Genomic DNA, 21,160 nt, shown 5'->3' on the forward strand with positions numbered 1-21,160 from the left:
CACAGTTTATTGTAAAAGCTGTAGTCAGTCAGTCCACAGTCTACTGTAAATGTTGTGGTCAGTCAGTCCACAGTGTAGTATAAATATTGTAATCAGTCGGTCCTTAGTTCAATATAAATATTGTGGCTAATAAATCCACAACTAGTGTTATTGCTGGGATGAGCCGGTCTATAATATATTGTGAGTGTTGTAGTCAAGTCAGTCCACAGACTAGGGCAGATGATATAGAAAGTCAGTCCACAGTCTGGTATTATTACTGTGCTCGATCGGTCCACACCTAGTGTAAATGCTATGGTCAGTCAGTGCACAGTCTATTGTAAACATTGTGGTTAGACATTCCCGAGTATTGTATAACTATTGTGCTCAGTCAATGCACACCTAGTGTAAATGCTGTGTTTTGTCAGTCCGTGATCTAGGGTGAATGCTGTGGTCAGTCTCGTGTAATCACGGTATTGATTCTTTCACGACTGAGAGCAGGTGCATGTCATGAAATATAAGAGAGAATTCCCAATTTGGAAGACAGAGGATAAATACTGTGTTTAACAAATCCACAACTAGTGTTAGTGCTGGGATGAGCAGGTCTATAATCTATTGTGAATGTTGTGGTCACTCAGTTCACAGACTAGTGCAAATGATATAGACAGTTAGTCCACAGTCCGGCATTATTAATGCGCTCGGTAGGTCCACAACTTGTGTAAATGCTATGGTCAGTCGCTGCACAGTCTATTGTAAATGTATTGGTCAGTGATTCCAGAGTATTGAATAACTACTGTGCTCAGTCAATGCGCACCTAGTGTAAATGCTGTGTTCTGTCAATCCACGGTCCAGTGTGAATGCTGTGGTCAGACTCGTTGAACCACGGTATTGATTGTTTCACCGCTGAGAGCAGGTGTATGTCATCAAATATAAGAGGGGATTCCCAATTTGGAAGACAGAGGATAATGGGAAGAAATATTCCCTATCTCTGTACCTGAGATATGGTGGTGTTATACTAGGATTTGTGTATAGAAGATATACATTTAAAAAACACATACAGTATATTGTCATGTATCAAGAAGGTGAGTGTTATTACACCTGCGCAGGTCTAGAACTTAAGCCTAGACCAACGATTATCAGTAATTAATACGAGAATTAATTACCTGTTATGTGATTGCTCTGATTCTCTTCTTGGAGTCCACAAACAAAAATTTCATGTTCTAATATCTCATTTGGATTCAGTCACCTGTAAAAAGACAAACTATATGATAATATGTTCCTGCTATATGCTATACACACCAATAAGTATAACACACTAGGACCAAAATTACTTATCTCAGGGATAATGACTGTGGCTAATCTATCCACAGTTTATTGTAAAAGCTGTAGTCAGTCAGTCCACAGTCTACTGTAAATGTTGTGGTCAGTCAGTCCACAGTGTAGTATAAATATTGTAATCAGTCGGTCCTTAGTTCAGTTGAAATACTGTGGCTAATTAATCCACAACTAGTGTTAGTGCTGGGATGAGCCGGTCTATAATATATTGTGAGTGTTGTAGTCAAGTCAGTCCACAGACTAGGGCAGATGATATAGAAAGTCAGTCCACAGTCTGGTAATATTACTGTGCTCGATCGGTCCACACCTAGTCTATATGCTATGGTCAGTCAGCGCACAGTCTATTGTAAACATTGTGGTTAGACATTCCAGAGTATTGTATAACTATTGTGCTCAGTCAATGCACACCTAGTGTAAATGCTGTGTTCTGTCAGGCCGTGGTCTAGGGTGAATGCTGTGGTCAGACTCGTGTAATCACAGTATTGATTCTTTCACCACTGAGAGCAGGAGCATGTCATGAAATATAAGAGAGGATTCCCAATTTGGAAGACAGAGGATAATCAGAAGAAATATTCCTTATCTCTGTACCTGGGATATGGTGGTGTTATACTAGGAGTTGTGTATAGAAGATATACATTTAAAAAAACACATACAGTATATTGTCATGTATCAGGAACGTGGGTGTTATTACACCTCCGTAGGTCTAGAACTTAAGCCTAGACCAACGATTATCAGTAATTAATAAGAAAATTAATTACCTGTTATGTGATTTCTTTGATTCTCTTCTTGGAGTCCACAAACAACAATTTCATGTTCTAATATCTCATTGGGATTCAGTCACCTGTAAAAAGACAAACTATATGATAATATGTTCCTTGTACATGCTATACAACCCAATAAGAGTAACACACTAGGGCCAAAATTTTTTATCTCAGGGATAATGACTGTAGTCAGTCTATCCACAGTTTACTGTAAAAGCTGTAGTCAGTCAGTCAACAGTTTACTGTAAATGTCGTGGTCAGTCAGTCCACGGTGTAGTGTAAATATTATAGTCAGTCAGTCCTTAGTTCAGCATAAATACTGTGGTTAATAAATCCACAACTAGTGTTAGTGCTGGGATGAGCCGGTCTATAATCTATTTTGAATGTTGTGGTCACTCAGTCCACAGACTAGTGCAAATGATATAGACAGTTAGTCCACAGTATGGTATTATTAGTGCGCTCGGTAGGTCCACAACTTGTGTAAATGCTATGGTCAGTCGCTGCACAGTCTATTGTAAGTGTATTGGTCAGTGATTCCAGAGTATTTTAGAACTACTGTGCTCAGTCAATGCACACCTAGTGTAAATGCTGTGTTCTGTCAGTCCATGGTTTAGTGTCAATGCTGTGGTCAGACTCGTGTAATTACGGTTTTGATTGTTTCACTGCTGAGAGCAGATGTATGTTATGAAATATAAGAGGGGATTGCCATTTTGGAAGACAGAGGATAATGGGAATAAATATACCTTATCTCTGTAATTGAGATATGGTGGTGTTATAATAGGAGTTGTGTATAGAAGATATGCATTTGAAAAAACACATACAGTATATTGTCATGTATCAGGAAAGTGGGTGTTGTTAAACCTCCGCAGGTCTAGATCTTAAGCTTAGACCAACGATTATCAGTAATTAATACGAGAATTAATTACCTGTTATGTGATTCCACTGATTCTCTTCTTGGAGTCCGCAAACAAAAATTTCATGTTCTAATATCTCATTGGTTTTCAGTCACCTGTAAAAAGACAAACTATATGATAATATGTTTCTGGTACATGCTATACAACCCAATAAGAATAACACACTAGGGCCAAAATTTCTTATCTCAGGGATAATGACTGTGGTCAGTCTATCTACAGTTTACTGTAAAAGCTGTAGTCAGTCAGTCAACAGTCTACTGTAAATGTTGTGGTCAGTCAATCCACAGTGTAGTGTAAATATTATAGTCAGTCGGTCATTAGTTCAGCATATATACTGTGGTTAATAAGTCCACAACTGTTGTTAGTGCTGGGATGAGCCGGTCTATAATCTATTTTGAATGTTGTCTACAGCCAGTCTACAGACTAGTGCAAATGATATAGACAGTCAATCCACGGTCTGGTATTATTACTGTGTTCGGTCGGTCCACACCTAGTGTAAATGCTATGGTCAGTCGGTGCACAGTCTATTGTAAATGTTGTGGTCAGTCATTTCAAAGTATTGTATAACTACTGTGCTCAGTGTAGCATCGGCGTCTCTGCCCCCTGTCAGGCAGAGACGCCGTCCCTCTCACCTCCCCGCTCGCCGCGTGGCGTCCTCCTGCGCTCCTCTTCCTGCTGCTGCCGGCACGCGCAGCTTCCCTGGCACTGTGCTTAGGGCGCGCGCGCGCGCTCCCCCTCTCTTAAAGGGGCCGTGCGCGCCGTCCTAAGGAGTCCCCGGCCAATAGCCGGAGGACCTCCCATATATAAGGCACCTCCTCCAAAATGGAGGTACCCGATCAAAAGTTGTTGCACAGTATACTTACCTCTGCTTCAGCCCTCAGGTCCAGTTGCCAGCCTGACTACTGTTCCAGTCCGCCAGTCTGATTACTCTCCAACCCGCCAGTCTGTCTATGGACAAGTCCACCTGCTTACCAGGAAGCACCTGCCAGTTACCTGCCAGCTACCTGCTGTGCCTACTAGCCCGCTCATCTGGGAGCACTCGTCTGTTACCTGCCTGTTCCTGCCCATTACCTGCCTGCTACCTGCCGTGCCTGCTAGCCCGCTCACCTGTGAGCACTCGCCTGTTACCTGATAGCCTACCTGGAGGCTCCTGCGGTCACTTGCCTTGACCACCCGCCTGCTAACCTAGAGACTTCGGCCTGCTTGGCCGGCAGTTGCCGTAGCCTACCTGGAGGCTCCTGCTGTCACTTGCCGTGACCACCTGTAAGCTATCTAGAGACTTCAACCTGCTCTGCCGTCACGTGCCGTGACTACCTGTCAGCTATCCAGAGACTTCTGCCTGCCTGTTGTGTACATCCGCTATACCGGTCAGTCCCAGTCTGCTGACCCATGGGAGCCACCTGCTCTCTTACAAGGTCGTCCCCAGAGTAGCACCTTGTGCCTCTGCTTGGTCCTTCCCTGGTCACGGAGTCGTTAGCCGCCGTACGACCAGGGTCGGTCTGAGTTGATACTTAGTCACGCCCCTCTGGGTCCCTCCTTGCACCGCGGCACAGAGGTTCCACCACCCGGACCCGTAACAGTTTGCTCGGGCCATGGAACCCGGTGGCCCCCAAACCCCCGCAATCTCCGACCTGCACCAGGAGGTTTTTCGTCAGAGAGCTCAACAGGAGTCGGTCCTGTCCTACCTGCGGTCAGTAAACTCTCGCCTAGGTGCATTAACCGATCTGTCTGTGTCCTTCTCTGGTCAGGCAGCGCCTACTTCCGCGGCATCACAACCTAGTCTTATTATGGCGTCCGGCTATGGACCCTGGCTCTCGGCACCTCCACATTTTGCTGGCAACCCCGCCATAGCTCGGGGTTTCATAAACCAGTGCACCCTGCACTTTGAACTCTTGGCACATCAGTTCATCTCTGACCGGGCCAAGTTGGCATTCATCATGTCCCATCTCACTGGGGAGGCACTGGCATGGCTAAATCCCCTGTGGGAGAGAGGGGATCCCCTGGTGTCTGACCTATCGTCTTTCCTCGCTGCTTTCCGGAAAGTCTTCGATGAACCAGGACGAAAATCCTCTTCAGCCTCCTCTCTGCTACGTCTCCGCCAAGAGAGTCTCACCGTCGGCCAGTATGCCATACAGTTCCGTACCCTCGCTTCTGAGCTTGCCTGGGATAATGAGGCTCTGGTGTCCATCTTCTGGGAGGGTCTTTCCGGTCGGATTAAGGATGAGCTAGCCGGTCGGGACATTCCTACCACCCTGGATGACCTGGTCTCACTCGCTACCCGGATTGACATCCGGTTCCAAGAACGCACCAAAGAGACCACCCGGGAGAGAAAATTCCTCCGCCTTGCTCCTACTTTCCAGAGACCCGCCTCTCAACCAGTCACTCCCCGGGCGCACTCGCCCGAACCCATGCAGATCGACCAGACCAAGATGGTCCAATCTCGCCAAGAGTCACGTCGAGCCGAGAGGAGCTGTTTCTATTGTGGCAGTAAAGAGCACCTGATCCGTTCCTGCCCGGAGAGGCCGGGAAACTTCAGTGTCTAGGACCGCTCGGAGAGGTCGTCCTAGGCAAAAGTAAGCCCTCTCCATCCCTGACTTTGTCTGTCTCTATCTCCTGGTGAGAGAACCGTCTCTTTGAAATTGCTCATCCGGATTCTGGAGCTGCTGGAAACCTCATTTCCCAGTCCCTGGTAGAGAGATACCGAATTCCCACCAAACCTCTGGCTGAACCATAGTCTGTCGCCTCCGTTGATGGAAGACTCCTTCCGGTGACCATCCTGCTCGTCACTGAGCCCCTAACCCTGCAGGTGGGAATGCTGCCCTCGGAGAAAATCTCCTTCCATGTGCTGTCCGGACTCTCTCACTCCCTATTGCTAGGTCTACCCTGGCTCCAGACACATGAACCCGTGCTGAACTGGCAATCCAGAGAAGTACTCTGGTGGGGGCAGGAAGCCATAGGACCTGCCTGATTCCGGTTCGCCCGACTCGTCCTCCACCTACCCCAGCTAATTTACCCGGTCTACCGGCTCCTTACTGGCCCTACGCAGATGTCTTCGATAAAAAGGAAGCAGAGACACTGCCACCTCATAGGCCATATGATTGCCCGATCGATCTGGTACCTGGCGCCACTCCACCCCGTGGGCGTATTTACCCATTGTCGGCGGCCGAAACCCGGGCCATGTCTGAGTACATTGAGGAGAATCTGGCTAGGGGATTCATCCGGAAATCTACCTCCACGGCTGGAGCCGGATTCTTATTTGTCAAAAGGAAGGATGGTTCGTTACGCCCCTGTATTGATTATAGAGGACTCAATCAGATCACGGTAAAAAACAAATATCCCCTGCCGCTCATCTCTGAGTTGTTTGATCGCCTTAAGGGCGCCAGGATCTTTTCCAAGCTGGATCTACGTGGAGCGTATAATCTGGTCCGAATCCATCAAGGAGATGAGTGGAAGACGGCATACCATGTGATGCCCTTCGGTCTCTGCAATGCTCCCGCTGTCTTCCAAGAATTGGTCATCGACATCTTCCGTGATCTTCTTTACTCCTGCGTGGTGGTATACCTGGACGATATCTTGGTCTTCTCTCCGGATCTTCCCACACACCGGAGGGATGTTCGTCAGGTCCTGCTCAGGCTCAGGCAGAACCACCTCTATGCAAAATACGAGAAGTGCCTCTTCGAGCAGACCTCTCTTCCATTCCTGGGCTATGTTATCTCCCAGACAGGCCTACGAATGGATCCTGAGAAGCTCTCTGCTGTCCTAAAGTGGCCCCGTCCGGAGGAGTTGAAGGCGATTCAGCGATTCCCGGGCTTCGCCAACTACTATCGTCTCTTCATCCCGCACTTCTCTTCTCGGACTGCTCCCATATCTGCGCTCACCCGTAAGGGAGCAAATCCCAAGGAATGGTCACCCGAAGCTGAGGAGGCCTTCCTTTCCTTAAAGCAAGCCTTCTCCTCAGCCCCAGTGCTGCACCGTCCGGATTGCAGCAAACAGTTCTACCTGGAGGTTGATGCTTCCTCCTCCGGAGCCGGAGCGGTGCTCACCCAAAAGTCTTCTTCCGGGAGAATGGTAACTTGCGGCTTCTTCTCCAAACTCTTCTCTTCCTCAGAGCGCAACTACTCCATATGAGACCGAGAACTGTTAGCCATTAAATTGGCGCTGGAGGAGTGGCATTACCTGCTTGAAGGGGCTCTATACCCAGTGATCATCTATACGGATCACAAAAACCTGGCATATCTCCAGAATGCCCAAAGACTTAACCCACGCCAGGCCCGGTGGTCTTTGTTCTTCGCCCGCTTCGACTTTGTCCTACACTTCCGCCCGGCGGACAAGAATGTCAAAGCCGACACCTTGTCCCGATCCTTCCTGTCCTCCGATCAAGAGGAGGAGCCTATGCACATCATCGACCCCTCCAAAGTGATGAATGTGGCCCCCTTGGATCTGACTCGTCTTCCACCCGGTAAGACGTTTGTAGCAGTATCAGATCGTGTGAAGGTTCTTCGCTGTTGTCATTCATCTAAACTAGACGGCCATGCTGGCAAAAAGAAGACCTTCCTGCTCATCGCCCGGCATTACTGGTGGCCTACCCTGCGCAAGGATGTGGTAGACTTCGTCTCAGCCTGTTCGTCCTGTGCCCGCAACAAAGTTCCCAGACATCTACCAGCCGGTCATCTCCTGCCTCTTCCCGTACCTGCTGCCCCATGGCAACACATTGCTATGGACTTTATCACAGATCTCCCTGTCTCTGCCGGTTGTACAGTCATTAGGGTGGTCGCCGACCGCTTTTCTAAAATGGCTCACTTCATCCCCCTGCCTGGTCTCCTGTCTGCATCAGTGCTAGCTAAGGACTTCTTTCTCCACATCTTCCGCCTCCATGGCCTACCCCTCCACATCGTGTGGGATCGAGGGGTTCAGTTCACCTCTCGTTTCTGGCGAGCTACGTGTAAGCTGCTGGATGTCACCCTGGATTTCTCCTCCGCTTATCATCCACAGTCCAATGGTCAAGTGGAGCGGATCAACCAGATCCTTACCAGCTACCTCCAGCACTTTGTTAACGCTCACCATACTGATTGGGTGGATCTCATGCCATGGGCCGAATTCTCCTACAACAACCATGAGAGCGAATCATCTTCCAAGTCTCCGTTCTTTATAATCTATGGTCAACATCCCCGGATTTCGTTTCCCGTCTCCGCTTCTGTGGACAACCCTGCCGCGGAGTCTCTGGTCAGCGAATTTTCCACCATTTGGGAGAGTACTAGGTCCGCACTTCTTCAGCCCTCCGAGCGGATGAAGAGACATGCTGACAAGAGATGTCTGGATCCACCTCAATTCCATCCGGGAGGCAAGGTTTGGCTCTCCTCCAAACATGTTCGGCTCAAAATACCCTCCTATAAGTTGGGTCCTCGGTTCATCGGTCCATTTGAAATCCTTAAGCAAATCATTCCAGTGGCCTACAAGTTAAATCTCCCAGCCACCTTATGGATTCCAAACTCCTTCCACATATCTCTCCTCAAACCAGTTGTCTTTAACTCTTTTTCCAACAATCCATGTTCTTCACCTGCTCCGGTTTCTTTTTTCTGGTGGATTGGAAGGGGTTTGGCCCAGAGGAGAGAACTTGGGAACCAAGGGAGAACATCCATGGCCCGCTTCACCTTGAAAAATTTCTTTCTGGCCTAAAAAAGAGGGGGCGTGACGGGGGGGTACTGTAGCATCGGCGTCTCTGCCCCCTGCCAGGCAGAGACGCCTTCCCTCTCACCTCCCCGTTCCCCATGCGGTGTCCTCCTGTGCTCCTCTTCCTGCTGCTGCCGACACGCGCAGCTTCCCGGGCACTGAGCTTAGGGCGCGCGCACGCTCCCCCTCTCTTAAAGGGGCCGTGCGCGCCGTCCTAAGGAGTCCCCGGGCAATAGCCAGAGGACCTCCCATATATAAGGCACCTCCTCCAAAATGGAGGTGCCCGAGCAAAAGTTGTTGCACAGTATACTTACCTCTGCTTCAGTCCTCAGGTCCAGTTGCCAGCCTGACTACTGTTCCAGTCCGCCAGTCTGATTACTCTCCAGCCCGACAGTCTGCCTTCCGTTCTACCCGCCAGTCTGTCTATGGGGAAGTCCACCTGCTTACCAGGAAGCACCTGCCAGTTACCTGCCAGCTACCTGCCGTGCCTGCTAGCCCACTCACCTGGGAGCACTCGTCTGTTACCTGCCTGTTCCTGCCCATTACCTGCCTGCTACCTGCCGTGCCTGCTAGCCCGCTCACCTGGGAGCACTCGCCTGTTACATGCCTGTTACCTGATAGCCTACCTGAAGGCTCCTGCGGTCACTTGCCGTGACCACCCGCCTGCTAATCTAGAGACTGCGGCCTGCTTGGCCGTCACTTGCCGTAGCCTACCTGGAGGCTCCTGCTGTCACTTGCAGTGACCATCTATCTGCTATCTAGAGACGTCAACCTGCTCTGCCGTCACATGCCGTGACTACCTGTCAGCTATCCAGAGACTTCTGCCTGCCTGTTGTGTCCATCCGCTATACCGGTCAGTCCCAGTCTGCTGACCCATGGGAGCCACCTGCTCTCTTACAAGGTCGTCCCCAGAGTAGCACCTGGTCCCTCTGCTCGGTCCCTCCCTGGTAACGGAGTCGTTAGCCACCGTACGACCAGGGTCGGTCTGAGTTGATACTTAGTCACGCCCCTCTGGGTCCCTCCTTGCACCGCGGCACAGAGATTCCACCACCCGGACCCGTAACACTCAGTCAATGTACACTTAGTGTAAATGCTGTATTTTGTCAGTGTGAATGCTGTGGTCAGTCTCGTGTAATCACGGTTTTGATTGTTGTGGTCAGTCAGTCCACAGTGTAGTATAAATATTGTAATCAGTCAGTCCTTAGTTCAGTATAAATACTGTGGCTAATAAATCCACAACTAGTGTTAGTGCTGGGATGAGCCGGTCTATAATATATTGTGAGTGTTGTAGTCAAGTCAGTCCACAGGCTAGGGCAGATGATATAGACAGTCAGTCCACAGTCTGGTGTTCTTACTGTGCTCGATCGGTCCACACCTAGTCTATATGCTATGGTCAGTCAGTGCACAGTCTATTGTAAATATTGTGGTTAGACATTCCAGAGTATTATATAACTATTGTGCTCAGTCAATGCACACCTAGTGTAAATGCTGTGTTCTGTCAGTCCGTGGTCTAGGGTGAATGCTGTGGTCAGTCTTGTGTAATTATGGTATTGATTCTTTCACCGCTGAGAGCAGGTGCATGTCATGAAATATAAGAGAGGATTCCCAATTTGGAAGACAGAGGATAATCAGAAGAAATATTCCTTATCTCTGTACCTGGGATATGGTGGTGTTATACTAGGAGCTGTTTATAGAAGATATACATTTAAAAAAACAAATACAGTATATTGTCATGTATCAGGAACGTGGGTGTTATTACACCTCCGTAGGTCTAGAACTTAAGCCTAGACCAACGATTATCAGTAATTAATAAGAAAATTAATTACCTGTTATGTGATTTCTTTGATTCTCTTCTTGGAGTCCACAAACAACAATTTCATGTTCTAATATCTCATTGGGATTCAGTCACCTGTAAAAAGACAAACTATATGATAATATGTTCCTTGTACATGCTATACAACCCAATAAGAATAACACACTAGGGCCAAAATTTCTTATCTCAGGGATAATGACTGTGGTCAGTCTATCCACAGTTTACTGTAAAAGCTGTAGTCAGTCAGTCAACAGTCTACTGTAAATGTTGTGGTCAGTCAGTCCATGGTGTAGTGTAAATATTATAGTCAGTCGGTCATTAGTTCAGCATAAATACTGTGGTTAATAAGTCCACAACTAGTGTTAGTGCTGGGATGAGCCGGTCTATAATCTATTGTGAATGTTGTGGTCACTCAGTCCACAGACTAGTGCAAATGATATAGACAGTTAGTCCACAGTCTGGTATTATTAGTGCGCTCGGTAGGTCCACAACTTGTGTAAATGCTATGGTCAGTCGCTGCACAGTCTATTGTAACTGTAGTGGTCAGTCATTCCAGAGTATTGTATAACTACTGTGCTCAGTCAATGCACACCTAGTGTTAATGCTGTGTTCTATCAGTCCGCGGTCCAGTGTGAATGCTGTGGTCAGACTCGTGTAATCACGGTATTGATTGTTTCACCGCTGAGAGCAGGTGTATGTCATCAAATATAAGAGGGGATTCCCAATTTGGAAGACAGAGGATAATGGGAAGAAATATTCCCTATCTCTGTACCTGAGATATGGTGGTGTTATACTAAGAATTGTGTATAGAAGATATACACTTGAAAAAACAGGTACAGTATATTATCATGTATCAGGAAAATGGGTGTTATTACACCTCCGCAGGTCTAAAATTTAAGCCTAGACCAACGATTATCAGTAATTAATACGAGAATTAATTACCTGTTATGTGATTCCTCTGATTCTCTTCTTGGAGTCCACAAACAAAAATTTCATGTTCTAATATCTCATTGGGATTCAGTCACCTGTAAAAAGACAAACTATATTATAATATGTTCCTGCTATATGCTATATGTGGCACCTTGCTCTGCACAGGTACCACAGGACCCAGGGTGCATGGATGGACTTCTCCACAAGAGGTCCTCACTACATACAAACACCTCCACCATTCCACCTCATACCACCAGAGGGAGCCCGTTAGGGATATATATATGGCAGGTGGAGCCAGGCAGTTCGGTGAGTTGTTAGTAGTCAGACTGAGAGAGAGTCTGAGAGCGTGCTGACACTGAGAGCAGCGAAGACGCAGCTCGTCTGCTTCTGAGTTCTGAGGGCCCCGAGTTTGTCCGAAGGCAAGAGGAGAAAGGAGAGAGGAATTGAGGGGGCAGAGGAGCATCATAGGCTCACACAGATATACAAACCAGACACTGGGTCCGCGCCTACAGGGTCCCTTTGTACCCAGTAGGGATCACCGGCATCCCAGGAGGACTACAAGTCCCTGGCTGACCTGAAGGTAGACCCATTACAGGACCAGGAGCCACAAGGCCCCAGCGTCCAGGGAGAGTGGTTGCCAACAGAAGGTCCTACTACCGAGCGACAGGTGAAGGAACAGCACGACACATAAGCTAGGCCCAGTTGCAGGCTGGCCAGGAGCATACAGAGAGGCAGAAACGGACCAGGATGCCTTATACCCGCTCACTGGGGAGAAGTCCGGAAGTGCATCTATCCTACTGAGTACCCTGGACCGCACCTGACATCTGCACAAGTAAAAGTATTGAAGCGAATCCGCTGTCTCTGTCAGTTACTCCTGCTGCGCCATCCGCCTGCACTACAAGTCCCAGCATCACCACCATCACACGCCAAACTGTCCCGGGGGCCCGCTCCACCTGTGGGGAGCAGAAACACCTCAGCTGCCATCCCATCTCCCCCTGGAGGTCTGCAGCAGCGCTGGTGAACCTTACCAGGTACCACAGGTGGCGTCACAAACTATTTACTTTATCTTTATTTTCTATCCAACTTACAATCCCCTTTTTGGTTGACCGCCCCGGGCCACGGACCGGGCCCGCCACTGTGACCTATCCCCCACCAGCATCCATAGGCCCGGCTGCAGAGTACCCCATTGCCCTGGGGGCGCGTCATATACACACCAATAAGTATTACTTACTAGGGCCAAAATTACTTATCTCGGTGATAATGACTGTGGCTAATCTATTCACAGTTTATTGTAAAAGCTGTAGTGAGTCAGTCCACAGTTTACAGTAAATGTTGTGGTCAGTCAGTTCACAGTGTATTATAAATATTGTAATCAGTCGGTCCTTAGTTCAGCATAGATACTGTGATTAATAAATCCACGACTAGTGTTAGTGCTGGGATGAGCCGGTCTATAATCTATTGTGAGTGTTGTAGTCAGTCAGTCCACAGACTAGGACAGATGATATAGACAGTCAGTCCACAGTCTGCTATTATTACTGTACTCGGTTGGTCCACACCTAGTGTAAATGCTATGGTCAGTCAGTGCAGTCTATTGTAAATGTTGTGGTCAGTCATTCCAGATAATTGTATTACTACTGTGCTGAGTCAATGCACACCTAGTGTAAATGCTGTGTTCTGTCAGTCCATGGTTTAGTGTCAATGCTGTGGTCAGTCTCGTGTAATCACGGTTTTGATTGTTGCACCGCTGAGAGCAGGTGTATGTTATGAAATATAAGAGGGGATTCCCATTTTGGAAGACAGAGGATAATAGGAAGAAATATACCTTATCTCTGTACCTGATATATGGTGGTGTTATACTAGGAGTTGTGTACAGAAGATGAACATTTGAAAAAACACATACAGTATATTGTCATGTATCAGGAAGGTGTTATTACACCTCCATAGGTCTATAACTTAAGCCTAGACCAACAATTATCAGTAATTCATATGAGAATTAATTACTTGTTATGTGATTCCTCTGATTCTCTTCTTGGAGTCCACAAACAAAAATTTTGTGTTCTAATATCTCATTGGGATTCAGTCACCTGTAAAAAGACAAACTATATGATAATATGTTCCTGCTACGTGCTATACACACCAAAAAGTGTAACACACTAGGGCCAAAATTACTTATCTCATGGATAATGATTGTGGTCAGTCTAGCCACAGTTCATTGTAAAAGCTGTAGTCAGTCCACAGTCTACTGTTAATGTTGTGGTTAGTCAGTCCACGGTGTAGTGTAGATATTATAGTTAGTCGGTCCTTAGTTCAGCACAAATACTGTGGTAAATAAATCCACAACTAGTGTTAGTCCCCGGATGAGCCGGTCTATAATTTATTGTGAATGTTGTGGTCAGTCAGTCTACAGACTAGTGCAAATGATATAGACAGTTAGTACACAGTCTGGTATTATTTGTGCACTCCGTCAGTCCGCACCTACTGTAAATGCTTTGGTCAGTCGGTGCACAGTCTATTGTAAAGTTGTGGTCAGTCATTCCAGATAATTGTAGAACTACTGTGCTCAGTCAATGCACACCTAGTGTAAATGCTGTGTTCTGTCAGTTCGTGGTCCAGAGAGAATGCTGTGGTCAGACTCGTGTAATCACGGTATTGATTCTTTCACCGCTGAGAGCAGGTGCATGTCATGAAATATAAGAGGGGATTCCCAATTTGGAAGACAAAGGATAATGAGAAGAAATATTCTCTATGTCCGTACCTAAGATATGGTGGTGTTATACTTGGAGTTGTGTATAGAAGATATGCTTTTGAAAAAACACATACAGTATATTGTCACGTATCAGGAAGGTGTTATTACACCTCCATAGGTCTAGAACTTAAGCCTAGACCAATGATTATCAGTAATTAATACGAGAATTAATTACCTGTTATGTGATTCCTCTGATTCTCTTCTTGGAGTCCACAAACAAAAATTTCACGTTCTAATATCTCATTGGGAGTCAGTCACCTGTAAAAAGACAAACTATATGATAATATTTTCCTGCTACATGCTATAGACACCAATATGTATAACACACTAGGGCCAAAATTACTTATCTCATGGGTAATGATTGTGGTCAGTCTAGCCACAGTTTATTGTAAAAGCTGTAGTCAGTCCACAGTCTACTTTAAATGTCGTGGTCAGTCAGTCCACGGTGTAGTTTAAATATTATAGTCAGTCGGTACTCAGTTCAGCATAAATACTGTGGTTAATAATTCCACAACTAGTGTTAGTGCTGGGATGAGCCGGTCTTTCATTTATTGTGAATGTTGTGGTCAGTCAGTCTACAGACTAGTGCAAATGATTATAGACAATCAGTCCACAGTCTGGTATTACTATTCTCGATTGGTCTACAACTAGTGTAAATGCTATGGTCAATAGGTGCACAGTTTATTGTAAATGTTGTGGTCAGTCATTCCAGAGTATTGTATAACTAGTGTGCTCAGTCAATGCACACCTAGTGTAAATGCTGTGTTCTGTCAGTTCGGTGGTCTAGGGTGAATGCTGTGGTCAGTCACGCGTAATCATGGTTCATTGTTTCACCGCTGAGAGCAGATGTATGTTATGAAATATAAGAGGGGATTCCCATTTTGGAAGACAGAAGATAATGGGAAGAAATGTTCCCTATCTCTGTACCCGAGATATGGTTGTGTTTTACTAGGAGTTGTGTATAGACGATACACACTTGAATAAACACATACAGTATATTGTCATATATCAGTAATGTTGGTGTCATTACACTTCCGCAGGTCTAGAACTTTACCCTAAACCAACGATTATCAGTTATTAGTACGAGAATTAATTACCTGTTATGTGATTCCTCTGATTCTCTTCTTGGAGTCCACAAACCAAAATTTCATGTTCTAATATCTCATTTGGATTCAGTCACCTGTAAAAAGACAAACTATATGATAATATGTTCCTGCTACATGCTATACTTACCAAAAAGTATAACACAATAGGGCCAAAATTACTTATCTCAGGGACAATGATTGTGGTCAGTCTAGCCACAGTTCATTGTAAAAAGCTGTAGTCAGTCAGTCCACAGTCTACTGTAGATGTTGTGGTCAGTCAGTCCACAGTATATTGTAAATATTGTAATCAGTCAGTCCGTAGTTCAGTATAAATACTGTGGTTAATTAGTCCACAACTGGTGTTAGTGCTGGGATGAGCCGGTCTATAATTTATTGTGAATGTTGTGGTCAATCAGTCCACAGACTAGTGCAAATGATATAGACAGTTGTGGCACCCCAGGGGTCCGGTTGCCACAGTGGCATTGCCTCCCTCACAGGGGTGATGCCATATCTGGAAGCAAGGAGGAGTTCCCTAATCAGGTTTACCAGCATACAACATTTTCCTGGCTCCAGACCAGAAAGGGGAGCTCCTCCCTTTCAAACTGGAATCTGGAAGTAACAGTGAGTTGAGAGAAGTTGGAGACAGGAGAGCGACAAGGAAGGACCTGGGTAAGGGAGTTGTGTACAAGCTCGCCCCAGAGGAGAGAAGCACAAAGGAACCGGACACCGGAGTCCGTGGTTGTGGGGCACTGAAGGACCAGCAGCAGAATCCGGAGGGCAGAAGACTCCAGGTCTCCTGGCCCCACCAGATGTCCGGCGACACAGCAGCACCATAGGGCCCAGCACCGCCACATGGGAGCGACACTTAAGGAAGGCCCGAGCTGCCTGCCATGCGGGTGAGGAAAAAGACGTTTTACTCTGGAATGAGGGCCGCAGCATAGCTTCAAGTAGCAGGGCCAAAGAGATTAGCGCAGAGGGAAGGCCTACAACTTCACCTGGCAAGGTGGATCCCCAACTTGCTCCCAGGCCGCCCGGACCGCTACTACCAGCTAGTACCCGTGCCCCGATCTGCTTAACAAACTGCAAGTAAAGATAAAAGGAAACCGCCATTAAGCTGTGGACTGGTCATTATCTGCGCCATCACCTGCATTACACCGCACCAACAACATCTACTTCATAAAATCACCATCTACTGCTTTGGAGCAAAGCTCTGCCTGCGTTACTATCAGCTCCAGAGGATCTGCACCGCAGCGGCGGCCCATATAGCCGCATACCACAGGTGGCGTCACGAACATTATCTCTAAGAACTTTATTCCCCTTTTACCTTTTCCTTTAATTGACCACTCTGGGTCACGGACTGGGTCACTGCCACCGTGACATCCCCCAGCATCGACCGGCCCGGCTACCGAGTACCTCACGGCCCAGGGGGCGCGTCAACTTGGCGTCACGAACAGGATCTCTCTAAAAACTTTATTCCCTTTTACTTTCCCTTTAATTGACCGCCCTAGGTCACGGACCTGGTCGCTGCCACCGTGACATCCCCCCAGCATCGACCGGCCCGGATACCGAGTACCCCATGGCCCAGGGGGGGCGTTATACTTGCCGTCACGAGCAGGATTCAAAGCCCGGTATAACCGGGTACTGTGTGCCATAGACTTTACTGAACGGTATCATCACGTCATTTGCCGTCAGCCGAGGGGAAGTGTACCCCCTGTCTGAGGAGCAAAAAGTCAGCATCCTCATAGGCCAGCTAATCGGTGCAGCCCAGAGAGAGGTGAAGTCCTGGCCGGGCAGGGACAAAAGCACTGTTAAGGAAATAGTGGCCTGGTTGAAAGATACCTTTGACACTCGCACAGCAGCAGAGATTAAAATGAAGTTCTACGGGTGCAAACAAAGGGTGCAGGACAGTGTACAGAACTATGCTCTAAACCTGCAGGAGGCGCTGCGGGCCATTAAACAGGTAGACCCCGACAGTGTGCGAGATGAGGACAGATTGCTAACTGAGCAGTTTATCTAGGGGCTCCTATCTAACACTCACCGGACACCGCCCAGCATTATGGCTCTGCAAAACCCTGATCTGGACTTTGCGCAATTTAAAGACCGAGCCATCCGGGTGCTGCGAGAACCAACCCCAAGTGGCACTGCACCCCTCCGGCGCCCAGCTATCACATACCACCAGGAGGTGGCGTCCTTTTTCCCAGCACCTGTGGAGGCTGACCCTAGATACTGACCCCTCTGCAGACCTACGCCTTCAGGTCCAGGAGCTGACCAAAAGTGTGGCTACGCTAACCAAAACCATGCAGGCCATGTGTGGCGCCCCTGAGGGGAAGCGCAGTAAGACAGGAGGGAGAAGACCCAGCGTGAAGACTGTCTAGAGAGGAATACAAGAAAGCGGGGTTCCTCTGGAGAGCCACACCATCCCTGCTGCAGTAACATCAGCTTCAGAGGACTGCTCCTCAGCGGCGGCTCCTTTTGGCCGCATTCCACAGGTGGCGTCACGAACACTTTACAAATCCCCTATAAATAATTCCCCTTTTTGTTGACCGCCCTGGGCCATGGACCGGGCCAGCCACCGTGATATCAGTCACCGGCATCCAGAGGCCCGGCTGCCGAGTACCCCACGGCTCTGGGGGGCGCGTCAGCTTCTGGCGTCACGAACAGTATACGTGACCAACCCGTTAATGATGGGTATTGTGTGACTAGGGAGCTGTGTTGTGGTACTGAGTGTGGCGCCCGCCCCAGAAGAACGGGCGCCATTATGTGCGTGATCAAAGACAACAATATGGAACTGCCCATCGTGGGCCGGGTCCCAAAATGGCGCCAAAAGCACACCCTGCCCCTTGCAACAGTGACTGTCTGCATAGATGTCTCCGTCAAGGCAGGGAGGACGTCGCAAAGAGTGACCGACAGCAGACTGCCATGGGACCGCCCCCGAAAGGGGAGGGGAGGAAGAGAGAAGGAATGGAGACAGGGTGTGGTCTTAACCAGTCTAGACAGACCGCACCCGGCAGCCAGCATGGACGGAAACCAGGATCAAGCCTCCACCTCTGGCCTGCTGCAGTGGCAAGCGATCCCCCTCACCCTGGAGGGAGAAGCCAGTAAATTATCCCCGGAGGATGCAGAATTCCTCCAGAGTGAGATTCTGGAGTTGAGCCAACAAGTAGAATGGGCCCAGCAAGCAGCGGTCACCAAGTGGAGGAGTGAGCTGTTAGAGAAATTGGCAGCATGGCGGAGAACAGCACTGGATGCCAGCAGCGGCACCCCAGCCCCGGCAGAGCCCGCTGAATACCAGGAGGCCCTGTGCAGCACAGGAGCAGGTAGGAAGAAATCCCCGGGCGCTGCAAGCGCCGACCTGCTCCTGGGCCTCCTTCACCAGCACTCTCCGTACCCCGCCATGCCCTCCCTGGAGCAGCTGCTCAGTCCGGAACCTCCACCCCCGGGCGCTGATCCTGAGGACCTTCTACTTGGTGCCCTCCCAGAACCTCCACTCCCGGGCGCCGAAGCCAGGAACCTCCTGCTCCGTTCCCTCCCGGAGCCTCCACCTCCGGCACCCGAGTGGGTGTACGGCGCGCCGTCCTTCGATTGGTCCGCCCGGTTCGAGGACCAGCAGCCGTGCCCGCTACTCCCGACACCAGCGCCCCCGGTTGCCTGCCCCAGCGGAGAATAGTTTAGTTGGGACAATCGGGGGGGGACCTGATGGGGTTTCCGCAGGAGACCTGATGGGGTTCCCGCAGGAGACCGAGGCCGAAGCCCTGCAGAGGTCGGAGTTCTGCAGGCAGAAGCTCCAGCAGCTGGAAAAGGAGCAGCGCGCTCGGCAGGCACATTGTGAGCGGTTGGAGGCCCGGAGCAAGGCCGCAAAGGCTCAAGCCCGGCAGGCAGAGCCTGCCCACCCCAGCCCCCGTGAAGAAGGACTCGTAGTGAAGTTTGACCTGAAGGCTGGATGGGGCTTTATCACAGATCCTAACTTCGCAAGGGACATTTTTGTGAACCGGCGGGATGTTGAGCCTGAGCTGGAACATGGCCATCCCGACCGGAATCTGTACCCCGGTAACCATGTCACTTACACTCGGCACCACGAGGAATGAGGGTGGTACGCCATCCAAGTGTACCGTGTGATCGAGAACACACCCCCCAGGACAGAGCTGATGGCCCGGCTGGGTCCAGCAAGAATCAGGTGTAACCCAGGCGGGGACCCCATTACTGAGTACAGTAAGTGGGACTGGACACTATGTAAATAGTCACCCATAAGGGTACCACCAGCATTTTGTTTTAGTGTGCTTTCATAATTACACGTCAGGGTATACAGACTCCAGGCTGGGGACTGTGAACAGCGAAAAACTGATTGTGTACATAGTTTTGCACTTCTTAAGGTGCTCCCTATTGGTTTTATAAGTATAACCAAATGACCTCAGAAGAAAAACCCGTTTGGCGTGGCGGAAGACGTGGTCCACCACCAGGATCACCTATGCCCTGCAGTCACGCCCAGGGCCCACGTTGAGGGTTTGCGGACGGGTCCCTCATGCTGCTACCTTTGCACTCTTTTACCAGTAAAAGGACACCCTGTTACAGTATATTATTAAAAAGGATTTTATAATGTTTGGTAAATGTAACCTGTAACGTTAAAGTGATGTGCCTCCCATAAAAGGAAGATAGTTTTATTATCTTATATGCGAATGCATTCTTAAAAATTTTTGCATGTCCAATTTACCTTGTTTTACTCTGTTCCAGCTGCGGACGTGCTGTGTTCTACCAGGGGGGAATGTGGCGCCCCTGAGGGTTCAGTCGCCACAGAGCCACTGCACTTCACCCAAAGGTGTAGTGACTCCTTCTCTCAGGTAAGGAGGGAGTGCTGCCTGGAACCCCAACACCTGCATTCAACACTACACTGCTCCAGGCCGGCTGGAAGGGCAAGATGCATGTGCGCAGCTGCTGAGCCCTGTCCCTGGCTGGAGTGGGGGGAACCCAAAGGTAGGGGGAACCAGTAGTGGGTGTGGGTTGAGGAAGCAGTTTAGGGGAGCACTTTGACAGTAGGTATATAAAGGGAAGCCATCTTAGGGTGGCAAGCCAGTCAGTGGAGAGGAGTGAGAGAATCAGTCTGGGAGCAGAGTCTCCTTAGGAGCTCTGCTACACAAGTAGGGCCCAGTCCTAGAGGCCCAGGCGGGGAGCAGAGGAGTAGGCTCTGTTCTAGTAAAAGGGATCCCAGGGGGTACGGCGAGTGCAGGACGGCACCCATATGCCCCGAATCTGTCAGAAGACAGAGGGATCGTAGGCCGCAAGAAGGGGACCGGCCCCTGGACTAGTCGTGTTACTCCAAGTCTCGGCTGGAAAAACTGGAGGCTTCTGGCTTTTACAGTTCAGTTGCCGAAGCCTCATTCTAATCACCGTGAGGGTCAAGCAGTAAGACAGGAGGGACTTCAGAGCACCCGAGTGGGACTGAGAGTGGGGAAGCGCAGGGCAGGAGGGAGAAGACCCAGCGTGAAGACGGCCTAGAGAGGAACACAAGAAAGCGGGGTTCCGTCAGGTGCTCCTAAACTACCTAGGAAAGAACTGAACCCCCATTCTGGTGAACTCAGCGCGACGTGGGAGGCTGTAAGCTGGACAGTGCAACCTGAGGAACTTCACAACTGTGAGTAAAGACTCGGATGACTGCACCGCACTGCCTCCATCCATTATTTCAGCTGCGCTGTCTTCCCCCCTGCATTACAATGCCCAGCGCAACCAACAACCCCTACACTGCCCAGGAGCTAGCTCTTCCTGTGGAGAGCCACACCATCCCTGCTGCAGTATCATCAGCTTCAGAGGACTGCTCCGCAGAGGCGGCTCCTTTTGGCCGCATTCCACAAGTGGCGTCACGAACACTTTACAAATCCCCTATAAATAATTCCCCTTTTTGTTGGCCGCCCTGGGCCATGGACCGGGCCAGCCACCAT

Source organism: Phyllobates terribilis, unplaced genomic scaffold, assembly GCF_046119375.1.
Source record: "Phyllobates terribilis strain yellow unplaced genomic scaffold, ASM4611937v1 Scaffold_4__5_contigs__length_816908805, whole genome shotgun sequence".
Taxonomy (NCBI): domain Eukaryota; kingdom Metazoa; phylum Chordata; class Amphibia; order Anura; family Dendrobatidae; genus Phyllobates; species Phyllobates terribilis.